The sequence below is a fragment of the Triturus cristatus genome, chromosome 5_2 (genome assembly GCF_964204655.1).
Source record: "Triturus cristatus chromosome 5_2, aTriCri1.1, whole genome shotgun sequence".
Taxonomy (NCBI): Eukaryota; Metazoa; Chordata; class Amphibia; order Caudata; family Salamandridae; genus Triturus; species Triturus cristatus.
The window spans coordinates 666,622,131-666,639,605 of NC_140588.1; positions in this window are offsets into that span (position 1 = coordinate 666,622,131).

A 17,475-nucleotide genomic window follows, 5' to 3' on the forward strand; every position below is an offset into this window, starting at 1 on the left:
CCCAAAACGTAGAGAGCCAACATGAAATTTGCCTAACTCAAAACTACCTGGTTTTGCAAGGGGGTCACTTGGGTTTTTGGCCCGGTGTTCGACGGCCACCTAGGGAAACCTACCAAACCCACACATTTCTGAAAACTAGACACCCGGGGGATTCCAGGGAGGTATGGCTTGCGTGGATCCTCCAACGTTTCCTTACCCAGAATGCCCTGCAAACCTCAAATTTAGCTGAAAAAATCACTGTTTTCACACATTTTTGTGTAAGAAAGTTGTGGCATCACCGGGCTGACACAAATTTCCTACCACCCAGCGTTCCCCCGGGTCTCCCGATAAAAACGGTGCCTTACTCGTGTGGGAGGCCCAAGTACCCGCGACAGGCAAGGGCCCAAAACATATTGAGGCGACATGAAAATTGCCTACCTCAAAACGACCTGGTTTTTGTGTGGGAAAGTTGAGGCATCACCGGGCTGACACAAATTCCACCCCTCCCCTTGCAAAACCAGGTCGTTTTGATGTAAGCAATTTTCATGTCGCCTCAATACGTTTTGGGTCCTTGCCTGTCGCGGGTACTTGGGCCTCCCACACGAGTGAGGCACCGTTTTTCACCTTTTTTAAGTGAGCCTGGAACACCTCAAATTCCTTGGGAAGACTGGATAGTAATGTTTGAAAACTATCTTGATGCTCTTGATGGTCAAGTGTTTTCAGCTAAGCGCAAAAAAGCATTATTATTGGGTGCGCTTGGCAAAGAGGCGCAACGCATTTTCAAATACTTACCTCAAACGTTGCAAGCTTCTGGTCAAGCATCGCCCAATGAATACAAGGACGCTATAAGTAGATTGGAAGTAAAGTTCATGAAGGAGGAGAACATGGTCATGAACAGGTATACATTTTACACACACAAGCAATTGATGAATCTATTGATGATTTTGTAACACGGTTGAGAGAACTATCAGTTAAATGCAATTTTGGTACTATGGCTGACGAATTAATACGTGATCAATTGATCGCCCAGTGCAAGAACAAAAAAATACAAGAAAGACTTTGGGCTGCCAAGAATCCTTCGTTAAAAGTTGCAGTGGATTTAGCTAAAGTTGTTGAACAATCTGAGATATGTATGAAGGAGTTACCGAGATCCAGTGATCAAGCACAGATATCAGAAGTATCTGAGAAGTATACACAAGAGTGTGAAAATGTTGAGGAAGAATCTATTGCTGCACTCAAGTCCAAAGGAAAATCCTTTGTTAAGAAAAATACTTTTGTAAGAAATCCCATAAAATTCTGTTCAAGATGTGGGAGCAACACACATGCCTCAGACGCTAAATTTTGTTTTGCAGACAAAAAAGAATGTCTAAAATGTGGCAAGATAGGACATTTTTAAAAAATGTGTAGATACAAAGGAAAACCTAAAGTAGCGGTTGTGGATGATAAGATCATTGAAATTAAGAGAGAGAAAGATAAAATCTTAATAGTAAATGATCCTAATGTACATGTTAATGTTATCAATGAGATGAGGGAAAAACGCCCAAGAGCAGACTTTGATATTAATGGTCATGAGGTAACATTGATGGTTCAAGATATACAATAATTCCTGAACCTGTATTTAGAAAAGAGTGGTCTGATTTACCGCTTTTGCCTTGCGACATATGTCCCACAGGTTATCAAGGTGAAAGTATAGACTTGTTAGGGTATTTTAATACTGATATTTCTTTTTCAGGCAAGTCCACTAAAGGCAAAGTCTATGTTGCTGTTGATGGGCCTCCAATCCTCGGGTGGATACACCAGTATGACCAACATATAATTGTGAACCCCAGGGCAATTACCCAAGTGATGGTCGTTGAGGAACTTTCACTTGACAATATCTTGCAGGATGCTAGCAATGTTTTTAACAATGAATTGGGCGAATTAAAAGGTTATGTCCAAAAAATATTACTTAAAGATAAGTCCATTCCCATCCAACATAAACTTAGAAGAGTCCCTCTTACAGTTAGAGATGAAGTTAAATCTCTAATTAATGAGATGCTTCAGGGTGGGGTTATTGAGCCAGTTGAAGCATCCACATGGATTTCTCCGGTGGTGATTTCACGCAAATCTGACGGCAAAATTAGGTTCTGTGTGGACCTCAGGTCTCTTAATAAGAGTGTCATAGCTGATACCTTTCCTCTGCCCAACATTGGAGAATTAGTTACCACGTTAAGTGGTGCTAAATATTTTACCAAATTGGACCTTAAGAGTGCATACCATCAGATTCGCTTACACGACGATTCTTAGAGTCTTACTGCATTTATTTCCACAGAGGGGACATTCCAGTTTACTAGGCTTCCTTTCAGCCTAACCTCTGCGGCCAGTGTCTTTCAGCGGATGGTGACAGAATTGTTTAGGGGTATCAATAAGATTGTGTTTTTTCAAGATGATATCTTAATTTTTGGGCAAACTGTTGGTGATCATAATTGTGTTCTTAAAGAGGTTTTGAGGAGGATTGGAGATGCTGGTTTAACCCTTCGCAAAGAGAAGTGCTCATTCTTAGTACAACAAATAATACTTAGGCTATGAGATTTCTGCGCAGGGTGTTAGGCCAAAAAAAGACCTGTTGCAAGCCATACGTTTGGCTCCTTGTCCTGTAGATAAGGATCAACTTAGATCTTTTATGGGTCTTATTGAATTCTATTCGAAATTTGTCAGGAATTTTTCTGACAAGACTTTGACCTTAAGACTCTTGTTAAAAAAAGGTGCGAAATTCGTTTGGGATGTGACTCATACTGAGTGCTTCAATGCAATAAAAAAAGAACTGTGTGAGGCAAAGATTTTAGCATCATTCGACATCAAATGTCCCTCAGTGCTCATGGTAGATGCGAGTGCAACCGGTTTAGGGGCTGTTCTTCTTCAGAAGTTGGATGATGGTTATAAAACTATTGCTTTCGCATCGCGCACCCTCTCCACTTCAGAGAAGAATTATTCCGTAATTGAGAAAGAGACCTTAGCTGCTGCTTGGGGCATACAATATTTTAGGACTTATCTCTGGGGTACCAGGTTTCAACTTATGACAGACCATAAACCATTGATTCGAGTTTTGTCACCTGGGGGAGCTGGGAAAGGTTCTCCTAGACTAGCTAGACTTGCCTCCACACTACAAGAATACCAATATGATATAAACTATATCCAAGGATGGCGAAATATACAGGCTGATTGTTTGTCGAGATTGTCTATGCAGGGTGAGAATTGCAATTATGATTCTCCTGAGGTTCAAGACGATGGTGCCATTGCATTCGTTCGTGATATTGTGGCACTGAGTGATGGTACATTTGATAAAGAGGAGTGGTGTTCTGCCATGTCCGGAGATAATGTTTTGTTGAACGTCATGGAATTGGTTAAATTAGGAGCAAGACGTGAGAGTTGTGTCCAACCCTCTGTCCGTCCATTCATTAAGGTTTTGGATGAGCTATCGGTGTGCGGTGAGCATATTCTTATGAGAGGTGATACGTTTATTCCACCATGTATTTTGAGACCCAAATTAGTTAAATTAGCCCATGAGGGTCATTTGGGACAGACTTTCACCCAGCGTAGAATTAGAGCAGATTTTTGGTGGCCGGGTTTGGACGCACAGGTTTCGGTTTGGGTTGAAAACTGTCCAGTTTGCAGAGACAGTGAGAAAAGACTCAAACTGGTTTCTACACAGACCATGGGTAGTATTTCTACTCCAGAGCAGGCTTGGCATAGTATATGCCTCGATTTTATTGGTCCTATGGATGAGTTGCCAGTAGACCAAAGATTTGCCATCGTGGTTGTGGATGTGTTTTCTAAATGGCTTACAGTCAAATTTGTCAAGGACATAACTACTGAACGCACTATAAAGTTTCTGAAGGATTTATTTTTAGAAGAAGGTTGTCCTTCAATTATGATAACGGACAATGGTACACAGCTTACTTCACATAAAATGCGTGCCTTCTTGTCTGGTTGTGGTGTAACACACCATCGTACTTCTTTGTACAATCCTCAAGGGAATGGTGTTTGTGAGAGGGCTAATAGAGTGGTGAAGGGGATTATACAAATGTCTTCTTCTTCGGGTTGTTTTACTGATGAGATGGTCCAAGACATGGTTTGGGCTTACCGTACCACATCTCATGAGCATAAAGGGAAGTCTCCATTCGAGTTAATGCGGGGGAGGCGCCCTGGCACCAAATTGACTCCTTCTTGGATTAAGAACAGAGTATCTGATGATAACAAAGGTGATACTGGCCTGTGTGTTAAGCGTGATTTTTCAGGCTCTATATCTTGTGGTGATTTAGTTAAGGTTAAACCGGGCAGGGTTACTAAGGGTCTTGCAAAGTTCAAGGGGCCATATAGAGTTAAGGAGATTTTTCAAGATTATGTTGTACTTGACAATAGACAGAAGTGGAACCTTAGGAGAGTCGCTTTATATCAAAAGTCCTCTTCTCCTAATTTTCCTAGTCATCCTATTTTGGAATCTGAGTCCAACACGGGGTATATGCTTTCTGCTTCGGTTCAGGGAAATCTTTTTCCTTCTTCAATTTCTCGCAGTAACGAAGGGGGTGGTGATGCCTTTCAAAGTGATTCTTGTGAGCAGGTTTCACAAGCTTCTACTAGTTTGGCGTCTCAAGAGTGTCCTTCTGGTTTTGGATCCAGGGTTGGAAGAGTTCGTAGTCCTCCTACTTACTTGAATGACTATTTGTGCTAGTTTTTAGATGTCCCTATCACACATACTTCCTGGGTGATTTTTATTTATTTGTAAGGGGTAAGATGTGTTGTAATGTTTACATGATTCTAGCCCTTACTTTGTGTCCTTTCCTGGTTGTCTTCTAGAACCATAGAATGTTCTATGCATGTTCTTGGAACCTGGTTGGTTTGAACTCGGCAGTTACGAGTTCGGTCAGCTGGGGAGTTGTATGCTGATTACCTTGTTCCTCAATAAATCAACGCCTACCTTACCTGCGCAGTGCCTGCTGTCTTCCTTCTACAATTTGGCTTACATCAGCCTCCCACACAAGTGAAGCACCATTTTTACCGGGAGACCCGGGGGAACGCTGGGTGGTGGGAAATTTGAGTGAGCCCAGTGATGCCACAACTTTCCCACACAAAAATGTGTGAAAAATGTGATTTTTTCAGCTAAAATTGAGGTTTGCAGTGGATTCTGGGTAAGGAATCTTTGGGGGATCCATGCAAGCCATACCTCCCTGGAAGCCCCTGGGTGTATAGTTTTCAGAAATGTATGGGTTTGGTAGGTTTCCCTAGATGGCCGCCGAGCACCGGGCCAAAAACCCAAGTGACCCCCCTTGCAAAACCAGGTGGTTTTGAGATAGGCAATTTTGATGTCGCCTCACTGCGTTTTGGGCCCTTGCCTGTCGCGGGTACTTGGGCCTCCCACACAAGTGAGGCACCATTTTTACCGGGAGACCCGGGGGGACGCTGGGTGGTTGGAAATTTGAGTGAGCCCAGTGATGCCACAACTTTCCCACACAAAAATGTGTGAAAAATGCGATTTTTTCAGCTAAAATTGAGGTTTGCAGGGGATTCTGGGTAAGGAAACATTGGGGGATCCACGCAAGCCATACCTCCCTGGAATCCCCCGGGTGTCTAGTTTTCAGAAATGTGTCGGTTTGGTAGGTTCCCCTAGGTGGCCGCCGAGCACCGGGCCAAAAACCCAGGTGACCCCCCTTGCAAAACCAGGTCGTTTTGATGTAGGCAATTTTCATGTCGCCTCAATACGTTTTGGGCCCTTGCCTGTCGCGGGTACTTGGGCCTCCCACACAAGTGAGGCACCATTTTAACCGGGAGACCCGGGGGAACGCTGGGTGGGGGGAAATTTGAGTGAGCCCGGTGATGCCACAACTTTCCCACACAAAAATATGTGAAAAATGTGATTTTTTCAGCTAAAATTGAGGTTTGCAGGGGATTCTGGGTAAGGAAACTTTGGGGGATCCATGCAAGCCATACCTCCCTAAAAGCCCCCAGCTGTCTAGTTTTCAGAAATGTATGGGTTTGGTAGGTTTCCCTAGATGGCCGCCGAGCACCGGGCCAAAAACCCAAATGACCCCCCCTTGCAAAACCAGGTGGTTTTGAGATAGGCAATTTTGATGTCGCCTCACTGCGTTTTGGGCCCTTGCCTGTCGCGGGTACTTGGGCCTCCCACACAAGTGAGGCACCATTTTTACCGGGAGACCCGAGGGAACGCTGGGTAGTTGGAAATTTGAGTGAGCCCGGTGATGCCACAACTTTCCCACAGAAAAATGTGTGAAAAATGTGATTTTTTTTCAGCTAAATTTAAGGTTTGCAGGGGATTCTGGGTAAGGAAACTTTGGGGGATCCACGCAAGCCATACCTCCCTGGAAGCCCCCGGGTGTCTAGTTGTCAGAAATGCATGGGTTTGGTAGGTTTCCCTAGATGGCCGCCGAGCACCGGGCCAAAAACACAAGTGACCCCCCTTGCAAAACCAGGTGGTTTTGAGATAGGCAATTTTGATGTCGCCTCACTGCGTTTTGGGCCCTTGCCTGTCGCGGGTACTTTGGCCTCCCACACAAGTGAGGCACCATTTTTACCGGGAGACCTGGGGGGACGCTGGGTGGGGGGAAATTTGAGTGAGCCCGGTGATGCCACAACTTTCCCACACAAAAATGTGTGAAAAATGTGATTTTTACAGCTAAAATTGAGGTTTGCAGGGGATTCTGGGTAAGGAAGCTTTGGGGGATCCACGCAAGCCATGCCTCCCTGGAAGCACACGGGTGCCTAGTCTTCAAAAATATATAGGTTTGCTAGGTTTCCCAAGGTGCCCGCAGAGCTAGGGTTCAAAAACTACAGCTAGACATTTTGCCAAAAAAGGGTCATTTTTCACTGCGAAATTGAGGTGTGACCACGTTGCGTTTTGCGCCGTTTCCTGGTGGGGGCACTAGGCCGACCCACACAAGTGAGGTACTGTTTTTCTTGTAAGACTTTGGGGAACGCGGGGTGGGTGGAAATTTGTGGATCCACGCAGATTCCGGAACTTTCCACCACAGAAATGTGGGGAAAATGTGTTTTTTTTGTCAATTTTTTAGGTGTGCAAGGGATTCTGGGTAACAGACCCTGGTGGGAGGCAGTCAAGTCACCCCATCCTGGATTCCCCTGGGTGTCTAGTTTTCAAAAATGTATAGGTTTGCTAGGTTTCCCAAGGTGCCCGCAGAGCTAGGGTTCAAAAACTACAGCTAGACATTTTGCCAAAAAAGGGTCATTTTTCACTGCGAAATTGAGGTGTGACCACGTTGCGTTTTGCGCCGTTTCCTGTCGCGGGCACTAGGCCGACCCCCACAAGTGAGGTACTGTTTTTCTCATAAGACTTTGGGGAACGCAGGGTGGGTGGAAATTTGTGGATCCACGCAGATTCCGGAACTTTCCACCACAGAAATGTGGGGAAAATGTGTTTTTTTTGACAATTTTTTAGGTTTGCAAGGGATTCTGGGTAACAGACCATGGTGGGAGGCAGTCAAGTCACCCCATCCTGGATTCCCCTGGGTGTCTAGTTTTCAAAAATGTATAGGTTTGCTAGGTTTCCCAAGGTGCCCGCAGAGCTAGGGTTCAAAAACTAGAGCTAGGCACTTTGCCAAAAAAGGGTACATTTTCACAGCGATATTGAGTTGTGACCATGTGGCGTTTTGCGCCGTTTCCTGTCGCGGGCACTATGCCTACCCACACAAGTGAGGTACCATTTTTATTGGGAGACTTAGGGTAATTCAGATTTGTAAAGGAACTGTTATTATCTATTGACTCTCGATGCATTTCTGCCTTCCAAATAAAAGATATTGTGTAAAAAAGAAGTCATTCTAAAACATGACTGATAATTCTCATGCTAGTATGAGTATTCCCAATTTCAGAAATGTGCAAATATCTACTGTTTCTAAACTCTATATTTTGTTCCCATTCCAGAAATACATAGGTGTCTTTCATACCGATTTTTCCATGTACACATTTTTACAGAATAATTACTATATACCCGGTACATAATAAAAAACCATTGCAAGTTGCTGCTCAGTTTTTGTCTCTGGGTTCGTCGGGTTCTTGGTGAACCTACAAGTCCTATATATCCCCACAACCAGTAATGTTCAGCGGATGTAATGGTATATTGCTTTCAAAGAGCTGTCATAATTAGAAGAAGTTACAGGTGAAAACTTAGACACAAAAGGCTGTTTTTTTAAACTAATTTTCAATTTATCCTATATTTAACTGTTAGTTTCTATAAAAAAACCCTGAAGGATCTACACAAATGACCGTTTGCTGAATTCAGAATTTTGTCTTCTTCTCGAAACTGTATAGCTTTCCAGGATCCATTATTGCTTTTGTACCCATTTCTGCCATTAACTGGAAGGAGGTCAAAAGCACAAAAAATATCAAAAATAGGCTATGTCCCAGAAAAATGCCAAAACTGTGTAGAAAATGTTGGGTTTCTGACAAAAGTCTGTTATCCACGAAAAGCTGGGAAAATTGTGATTTCAACCCCACAAACCCTTTTTTGATAACATTTGCAGGGAAAAACCCAGATGCTTTCATTTGCAGCCCGTTTTTCCCATTTTTCCGAAAAAAAAACAAAATTTTGCTGTATTTTGGATCATTTCTGTGACCCCTCTAGGAGAATCCACAAACCCTGAGTACCTTTAGAATCCCCATGATGTTGGAAGAAAAGGACGCAAATTTGGCGTGGATACCTTATGTGGTCAAAAAGTTACAGGGGCCTCAGCGCGCACTACCCCAAATAGCCAAAAAAGGGCGTGGCACAGGAGGGGAAAAGGCCTGGCAGCAAAGGGGTTAACTTCTGTCCTTTTCTGCTGATCTGCTGCTCTCCTTCCTACTGCCCACTTCCCAGCTAATGTCATCTTCCTTCTTGCCCACTTCTTGTGCTGCTCTGCTATTCTTTTTCCCCCACACATGCTGCCTTCCTGTATCTCCTCACGCTCTGCACTTGTCCACCTCTCGTGCCCCCCCTCAGATGCCCTACACGGGCTCATCTCGGTGCTGCTCTCACTTATACTTGAAAGCTGGAATATGTGTACTGCCCATCTCTTCCCTTGCTCTCTATGTCAGCTCACATGCCTCGCTCGGTACGGTACCCATCGTAGGTGCCCTGCCGTCAGCCGGTGGGTGGTCATTACCTGTTTGAACACCTGCCTTACTTTCAGGTTAATAAGGTTTCTTTGTGAAGAATAACCAGTCCCCCGCTCTCTCTCTCGTACTCTCTCTCACCCCTCTCTCTCACTCTCTCACCACTCTCCCCGCCTCTCTCATGTGGGTGACTTAAGGTCTTCGAGCACAGTTCTCTCTTTCTCACACACTATGGGGCATATCAGCAAGTAAGGGCGGTAATTATCGCCCGTGCCAAGTATCTGGAGTTTTGTTATCGCCTCCTTTCCCTGATAATTTTCCGCTTCTTACCGACGTATTATCAATACGTCTGTGAGAGGCGATAGTGTCAGGGAAAGGACGCGATAACTCCCGCTAAGACGAGATAGGTTTTCAGGCGATAGCTTGCCATCGGCAGCGATTGGCGCACAGACATCAAAGAGATACTTGGCACGGCGATAATTATCGCCCTTACTTGTTAATATGCCCCTACCGCTTTGATGTCTGTGGGTCTTCTGATGGGGATCTGGCTTTAGTCATGTTTTTAGCAGGTGTTAAAAACCTGCGTACATCGGAGGTTAGCGCAAATTATTGTATCACGGGATATCTTTGATAATACAGCGAAGTGCTGTTAGCGATTTTTACCATGAAATTTAGAAAAGTAACGCCTACCTTGCATGTCATTAGCGGTACATATCGCTGACATGCAAGGCGATGAAAAAAACGGCAGCTAACGCCGGAAAGCTTGCGCTAACGCATGATAGCGCAGGCTTGCTAATAGGGCGATAGAATTATCGCCGCTTTATCGGCAAAAAGTGCCGCTAAAGCGGCGTTCATTCCCTTGATAAAATGCCCCTTAATCTGGTACTCTGTCTAGAGTTCATTCTGCACTTCGAGAACAGAACAAACTGTCTATCTCTCTCTATCTTACTCTCTTTCTATTCTGTGCCACTCTCACCCATCTCTATCCATCATACCACATAATTTCTCTACACAAATCGAAACCACACCACACATTTCCAAAACTAACAATTCCAATCCAACCCACATAATTCCATTCTACACCATATACATCCACTCAAAACCAAAACACATGGGTAAAAGACATTGGGGCATATCAACAAGGGCTTTATCTCTGTTTTTTTGGCTTTAAAAGCCAAGAAAGCAGAGATAAAGCTTGCGCCCTATCAGCAACAGGGTGCTAACACGCAATTTCGCATGTTAGCACCCTTTTACTCTACGCTTCCCCTTGCATCTCTAATGAGATGCAAAGAGGGCGTTCCAGAGTAAAATAATAGGAGAAATGTCGCTAAGCAACATTTCTCCTATTATCAAGGATATCGCTAACCCTGTTAGAGATTAAAAAAAAAGCAGCGCTAAACGCAGTTAACGCTGCTTTTTTACATCTGGTATTTTTCTGACTTAGCCATGATATCCTATGTAAAGTGGATATCATGGCTAAGTATGTCTATCCCTATCAGCAAGCTATCGCCAAACCTTGTGGGATTATCGCTGTATTTCCAGCGATAATCTCACAATTGGCAACTTACGCCCTGAATTTTATCGCTTTGGAGATAAGCGTTGCTGATAGCACGCTATCTCTGTGATAAAATTCAGAGTTGGCCGGCCATAATTATCCTCACGCTAAGAGCGCTGAGCGATAATTATCGCCGGGCCTTGCTGATATGCCCCATTGTCTTTCACAATGTCATTAGCTCCAACTCTCACAAATGCACGACCTATTTGCATTGCCAATGCTTTTTAACTCTTGTGTTCATGTGCGATAGAGGTTTGTGCATCGAAAAATACATCTTGGATTGTGATGTTGGTAAAATGCAGAAATCAGGGGCATATTATCAAGAAACGGCGTTAAAATTATCGCCGCTTTAGCGGCAGAAAACTGACGCTAAAGCAGCGATAATGGGCTTGATAATATGCCGCAGAGAATTCCCATAGAAGCCCATGTTCTGGTGTCAACATGGACTTCTATGGGAATTCTCTGCGGCATATTATCAAGCCCATTATCGCTGCTTTAGCGGCAGTTTTCTGCCGCTAAAGCGACGATAATTTTAGCGCCCTGCTTGATAATATGCCCCTCAGTTCTTAACAGCTAGTTACTAAAATAGAGAAAATAGGTCGGTCTGTGCACCAAAAGCTATTTACATGTCCTCAAGAGAAACTAATGTTTATTCTTATGTTTATTCTACATACACTGCGTTAATTGCAAAAAATAATTGTTTCAAGATGTAGAGGCATGCACATTCAAATGCATAGCACCATATAATGATAAAATCAGTTTGCATTTGTGAGGCATAAAATACATCATATAGACTAGGCATAGATAAGCATGAAAATGATACACCATGCATTCTACAGGTGAATTTTATGTAGAAACAGTGAAGATGTGATGCTTCCACTAACAATTGTCTCTCATCTCTCTGTTTACATCAGTATATGGAGGTGACCTAACAACATCTATCTGCTGAGCACAGGAAATGTAGACCAGTATGTAGGTATTTTGGGGATGTGCCTTCAATGCATTTGCAAAGTGGCATCAGCCAGTTTGAAAGTGATTGTAGGCCTTAGTTAAAGTTTAGATTTAGAAAGAAACTCTAAATAGGCAGTTGCTCTCTCTGGTTTAAATTGCTTTGATAGTGTAAGCCCTATTGTGGGCATAACTCAGCATCTATATGGCCTACCTTGACAGCCATCTGGCCCAAGTGGTGAGCGTCCGCACTAGGCTGGCGCAGGATAAACTAAGGTGCCTCTGATATGCAGATAACATTGTCCTGCTCAGTCAAACGCCTCAAGGTTTGCAGCATCTAATTGACCAACTTAGTGGTTACACCCAAAAACCACTCCTTAACTACAACAAAACTAAGTTGGTCTGCTTTGAGAGTTCTTTCACCAAGACAAAGCCCAAATTCCAATGGTGGTCAAATGGCCGTGTTTTGGAATCGGTCAAATCATATCATTATCTCTCCACCAATATGGATTCAAACTTGACATTCAAAGAATACCTCACCACTAGAAGCGCAACAGCAACTAAACTGTTGTTTTCATTCAAAACAATACATTCAAAGACACGTAACACGTTGAGCCATCCCCTACTTCAGGCCTTTAATGCAAAGTTTATGCTATCGATCACCTATGCCTTGGACGACAGAAACCTATTCAAAACGTTGTTCAGGATACCGTATGCCTCTCCAACTCAAGTCAGTCTAGAGTTTGGTCTCCTTCAGCAGGGCCCACTAAGAAATGGTGCCCTAGTGAAATTATGCTGGAGGCAGAGAAGTGCCAAACCCAAGCCACTGTCCAGCCTGTGTTGCCAGGATTTGGGAAGACAGCCGCATAGTGAGGCTTCATGGTCCGTCGTTTTACACCATTTAATTAAAGCCTTATAACTAGAGGACGCCTGGGACAGGCCAATGGAATATACTGCCTTTGAGCGTATCACCAACAGAGCTATCAAGCTCTCATCACACATTGTTGACAAAGCACATTTTGCATATAAACGCACTGCTTGGGCAGTTCTCACATCATACTCTGCTTGGGGCCCACAGGCATACCTGATCACTGACTTTTCAGAGGTTATGAGGTATGCCCTGCCGCAAATACATCTTGGTGTTCATCCCCCCACTTGGAAGCAGTCTAGGCCCAACAACGACAGTCACCTTACGTGATTTAAACAGAAAAGCTCACTGCACCTGGTCTACGTATGACCCACACTCATAGTCCAAAGTCAAACAATGCTCCAGCCAACCTTAAAAGCCTTACAAGTCAGGACATGCCATTCAGCAGTGACTGCTCTGCTTAATGGGCCCCCAGACAAAGCAGTGAGGTTCCTCGCCTGTGCATCCAGACAGCTAGAAACACCCTGACACACAACAGTATGGTAAGGGGTTAACCACTCACCGGGAAAGGCTTGGAGACAGGGGACCAAGCTGTTACCGTCTAGCACTTTCATACACTGACTGATTTGTGAGAACCTACCTTGTGTCCAGAACACTTAAATATGCTGCTGCATAAGGGCAGCCATCTTGGAACAGGTGTTTCACCTCTTGCCCATCGTTCCTTTTCCTCTCCCCTGCCTTCCCCACCTAATATGGAGCCATCCCAGATCAGCAATCTAAACGCCCTACTTTCCCTTGCAAAAAACAATGCTTTCAAAATAAATTACCCTCCTAATCTAATCAAATGCACCCAAAAAAAACTCAAACAAAAAATTCTCAATAAAGAAATCCTTATCATTGACTCCTACTGCTGCATCAACAAGGGCACTTTTATGAACAACTTTATCTTCTCGACAAACGAGCCTGCTCAATGGAGGAGGAGGTTACCTTCCGTACTGAATACCACCACTTCCCAAAAAAACCCACACGGCCCTCAACTCAGTATTGCTTCCTCTGTTCTGTACAGGCAGATTCCACCACCTTTAAATGTAACAATGGCACCGTGCTCATACAATAAGCAGACCCCAACCTGGATCTCATTGTCTATCTTTTCTCCTCCATCAAGCACAACTGATACTCGGCCATTGCCCCGCAAACCTCCTCGGCTAACCTTCACCGACCCTCCTTCACCTGACTCCCTCATCATTCCCACCCCAGCTCTCCATTGCTCAACTCTTTCTCACTGCGGTTATATTCTCCTGCATGGTTAAAATTGCAGGCTGGCAGAGAAGGGTAGGTCCAAGGAAACTCTTCTGCAAGGATCACTTTCTCCAGCAGTTGAGTCGCGGACCTCTGCCATACCTAAAGGGTATCTCTATCCTGAATTTTGGGTGGAATCAACCCCACTGAATCGATGCATGTGCAGTATTCTCTACTCTAGTGGGCACCCATGACCTAAGGGTGGGCCCATACACTTTAACATGTAGGATATATTTTTTAGGGCCCCGATGAAATGCCGATTGACCCTCCCGGCAACTAAGGCATGAAACATGTGAACCCCACCATATTTTTCACATGTTAGCTATTTGGGTATATTGTGACCTCAAGCTAGCACCCTTGTTTTTACTGTGTCATGGGACTATTACCCTATAAACACTTCCCTGGTTCACTTAGACTCCTTTATTCTCACTCATTTTTCAACACCCTATTTTTGCGACCCCTTACATGCACTCATCTAACGATATCTTCGGATCAAAAGATCTCCCCTAAAGAGCCCTAGGCCTGTCAATCATTGCAGCACTGGCTTGACGAGAGTCACCCTACGATGAAATATGACACCCTACTGGGTGTGTGAGGGCACTATAATCTGAACACTCGGATACATTGTGATCCTTAATATCAGACAATGGATTAGGGTTGAATTTGTCCCTCAAGAGGAACTACCCCATTGATATGTTGTGTTACATTATCCTGGGAGGAATGTGGGTGTAGGACCTCATTAAATATATCTCCTCATCCCTCCTTTGATTATTTAAAATCGAATGCCATCCTTCCCCTTACTTTATTGACACTACCAACATTGCCCCACGGCATCAACAATCATCCTCACTCCTTCCCAACCCTGTATAGCTCCCTGTACCAACACTCACATAACTAGACACAGTACATAAAACCACACCCTATCAAACAGACATTATCAAGGATCTATCTGTGGACCATACCTAGGTTTGCTCCCCCAACTGCCCTGACCCGAAAGGGGGCATATTCTCAATGGCTTATCGCCGAGTTATCAGCACTTATTCACAGCCAAAGTAACGATAAATGTATCCCCACATTCACAAGCTGGTGCTAACAGCCCATATCACCAGTTTACCCGTGATAGCAGCCGCAAAAAACATCGCCACAGTTGACCCCGGCAACTAACGCTAATGAGATGAAGAGTAGGCGTTCCCGTGCAAAAAGTCGCGACAACACCACACCTTAGCATTCTCAACGACCAGCCAGATCGGCGATAAGATCACAAAACAGGCGATAAGGTGTATTAGCAGCAGGAAATTAACACCTGCTCTTACCTGGTGTAAAGTTGGATGACCACCGGCACCAGACAAGGGAGCAGAGCCCAGAGCCACACATGAAGAACAGATGCCCTGGACCAACTGAACATGCAGCCCGGAGCCCCAAAATGGCAACAACACCCACAGCCACCACCCTCAGGAACACCCCGCCCCCCCTCGGGCCCTACCCCGGGCACCCCCCCCCCTTGGACAAAGATATTACACATCAACTCTATGAAATCATGAACTAAACAATTCGCCTGAAGTCGCACAATCACAACACCTAACATACATCTGAGGTCAGAAAAAGGAGAATCATACATTCATCTTACAATAACCAAATGATCCATTTATTACAGAATAAACCCAAAACAACAATTCTGAAGAGTCATGGCAGATCTCCTCAGGACATCCTGTAAGTCACAGCCTGCAAGACAAAAACTTAGATAAGGAGGTGTATCATGCGCTCATCGAAAAACAGAGAGAGAGAGCAAAAGAGAGATAGAGATAAAGCGAGAAAGAGAGGAAGAGAGAGAGAGAGAGGGAGAGAGAAAAAGAGAAAGAGAGAGAGAGAGAGAGAGAGAGAGAGAGTAATAGAGAAAGAGAGAGAGAGAGAGAGAGAGAGAGAGAGAGAGAGGGAGAGAGAAAGAGAGAGAGAGAGAGAGAGAGAGAGAGTGCTGACACTGTGGACCCAGGCCTCACTGCTCACCTGCTGCCACCGGTGTGTCTCCAACCAAGTGTCGGTATACACTGCAGTTCCCCAGATCCCTTTTCTGAAACAGTTTCCAGAGACATGAATGACAGAGTCCATACAGTTGCACAAGCCATCATCGCTTGCCCGCCCTTGCGCACACAGGCTGCTGCATCCCAGCCGCTCCCGCCAGCGGTGATTGCCCGCCCCTGCGCAACCAGGCCTCACTGCTCACCTTCCGCCACCGGCATGTCTCCAAGAGGGCCCACCACGTGCCGGTGGGAGCTCCAAGCCCAGGGCCTGCAACCATGGCACCCTACACATCATGCAGCTCCGCACCTCGGGCCACCAAGTCACACACTTGATTCTTGGTCTTGATTTCGCTATGGCAGAGACCATATCAGTGCACACGGCATCATCGCAGGCTGCACACCCACTCAGCCCTTGAGGTGCCACTAACTCTGTGAACCGCAAGGCGATGCCACGTGGTGGTAGGCCTGCACTGCTCTGGCCTACACTGCAGTCCAGTAGGGCTCACACTAATCCTACGAGTCCAGACCACCAGGACGTCGCATCATCACAGGCTGCCCACCCGCTCAGCATTTTAGGTGCCCCTACCTCAGTGCACCGCAAGACACCGTCCCGTGGCGGTGTGCCTGTGCCTGCCGCAGTGTATCCCGTGCCACCAAGTCTGTGCACCGCAAGCCATGGACCCTTTATGATAGACTTGTGGTGCAGACGCCATCTTGTCACCCCCGGCACTGGGCAATGAGGTGCTAGGGCCCTAGGCCCTCATGTATAAATGATGACCACACAGATCTACCAAGTTGCAGAGTGGAAATGGCGTCCAGCATGTGCGCCAGGCCCTTTTTATTGGCAGGGTCAGATGTCCTGAAATGGCTGTGCTGAATGGGTGTGGTGTGGGTGTAAACCAGCCGTGATGGAGTGGCTGTGGCTGTGGCATGCTGACAACTAGACCTGTGAGCAGCAGATCCCTACAGGAAAGACCTGGGACATGTAGCGCTGTTGCCCCCCCCCCCCGTGACCGTATGCAGAGTGGGCTGGTCTGGTGTATGCCAGTTCAGCTTAAGAATGTGAACAATGACCCAGGGGCTCTGGGCGTGGTTTCGTCTTGAGCTGGACAAGGAAGTAACTAATGCGTGTGTCTCCATTGTAGTTTCGGCGCCACCTGGAGCGCAATCGGCAATGTGCCACCCTGTGACCCAAGTCCCACAACATGAGCAACATGGACCTAAGGGGTAATCACTGACCCTACATTCATCCATACTTCCACACTTGAAAGATCATAGACATGACACATCTGTGTGAATATAAATGTTTAATGCACATTCAATGGAGTGTTGTAGCGGGAGCAGTACAGGGCCATGCAAATCCCACTTTACATTGTTGGCCCGTGGAGGGCCAGCCAGAGTCATTCAGGGAATTACAAGTACAGCAGATGAGTAGGAGTTCAGTACGCAGTCTGATAGCTGTGTCATTGGTGACCAAACAGAATATGGCAGTCCATGTCGATGTCCAAGGTGAGTGTCGCAGTGTGCATCGGGGGACAGTGGAAGGTGATGACGCAGAGGGCAGAACCAAGCAGAAACAGGCCATATGGCAGAGATGAATGCTACTGCGTCATCCAGACCATGGCGGCAGATTCATCTGCATCTTCGTCCTCTGCATGTGCCTGACATGTTGCTGGTGGTGTTCTGTCTCCAGCACTGTGTGGCAGTGA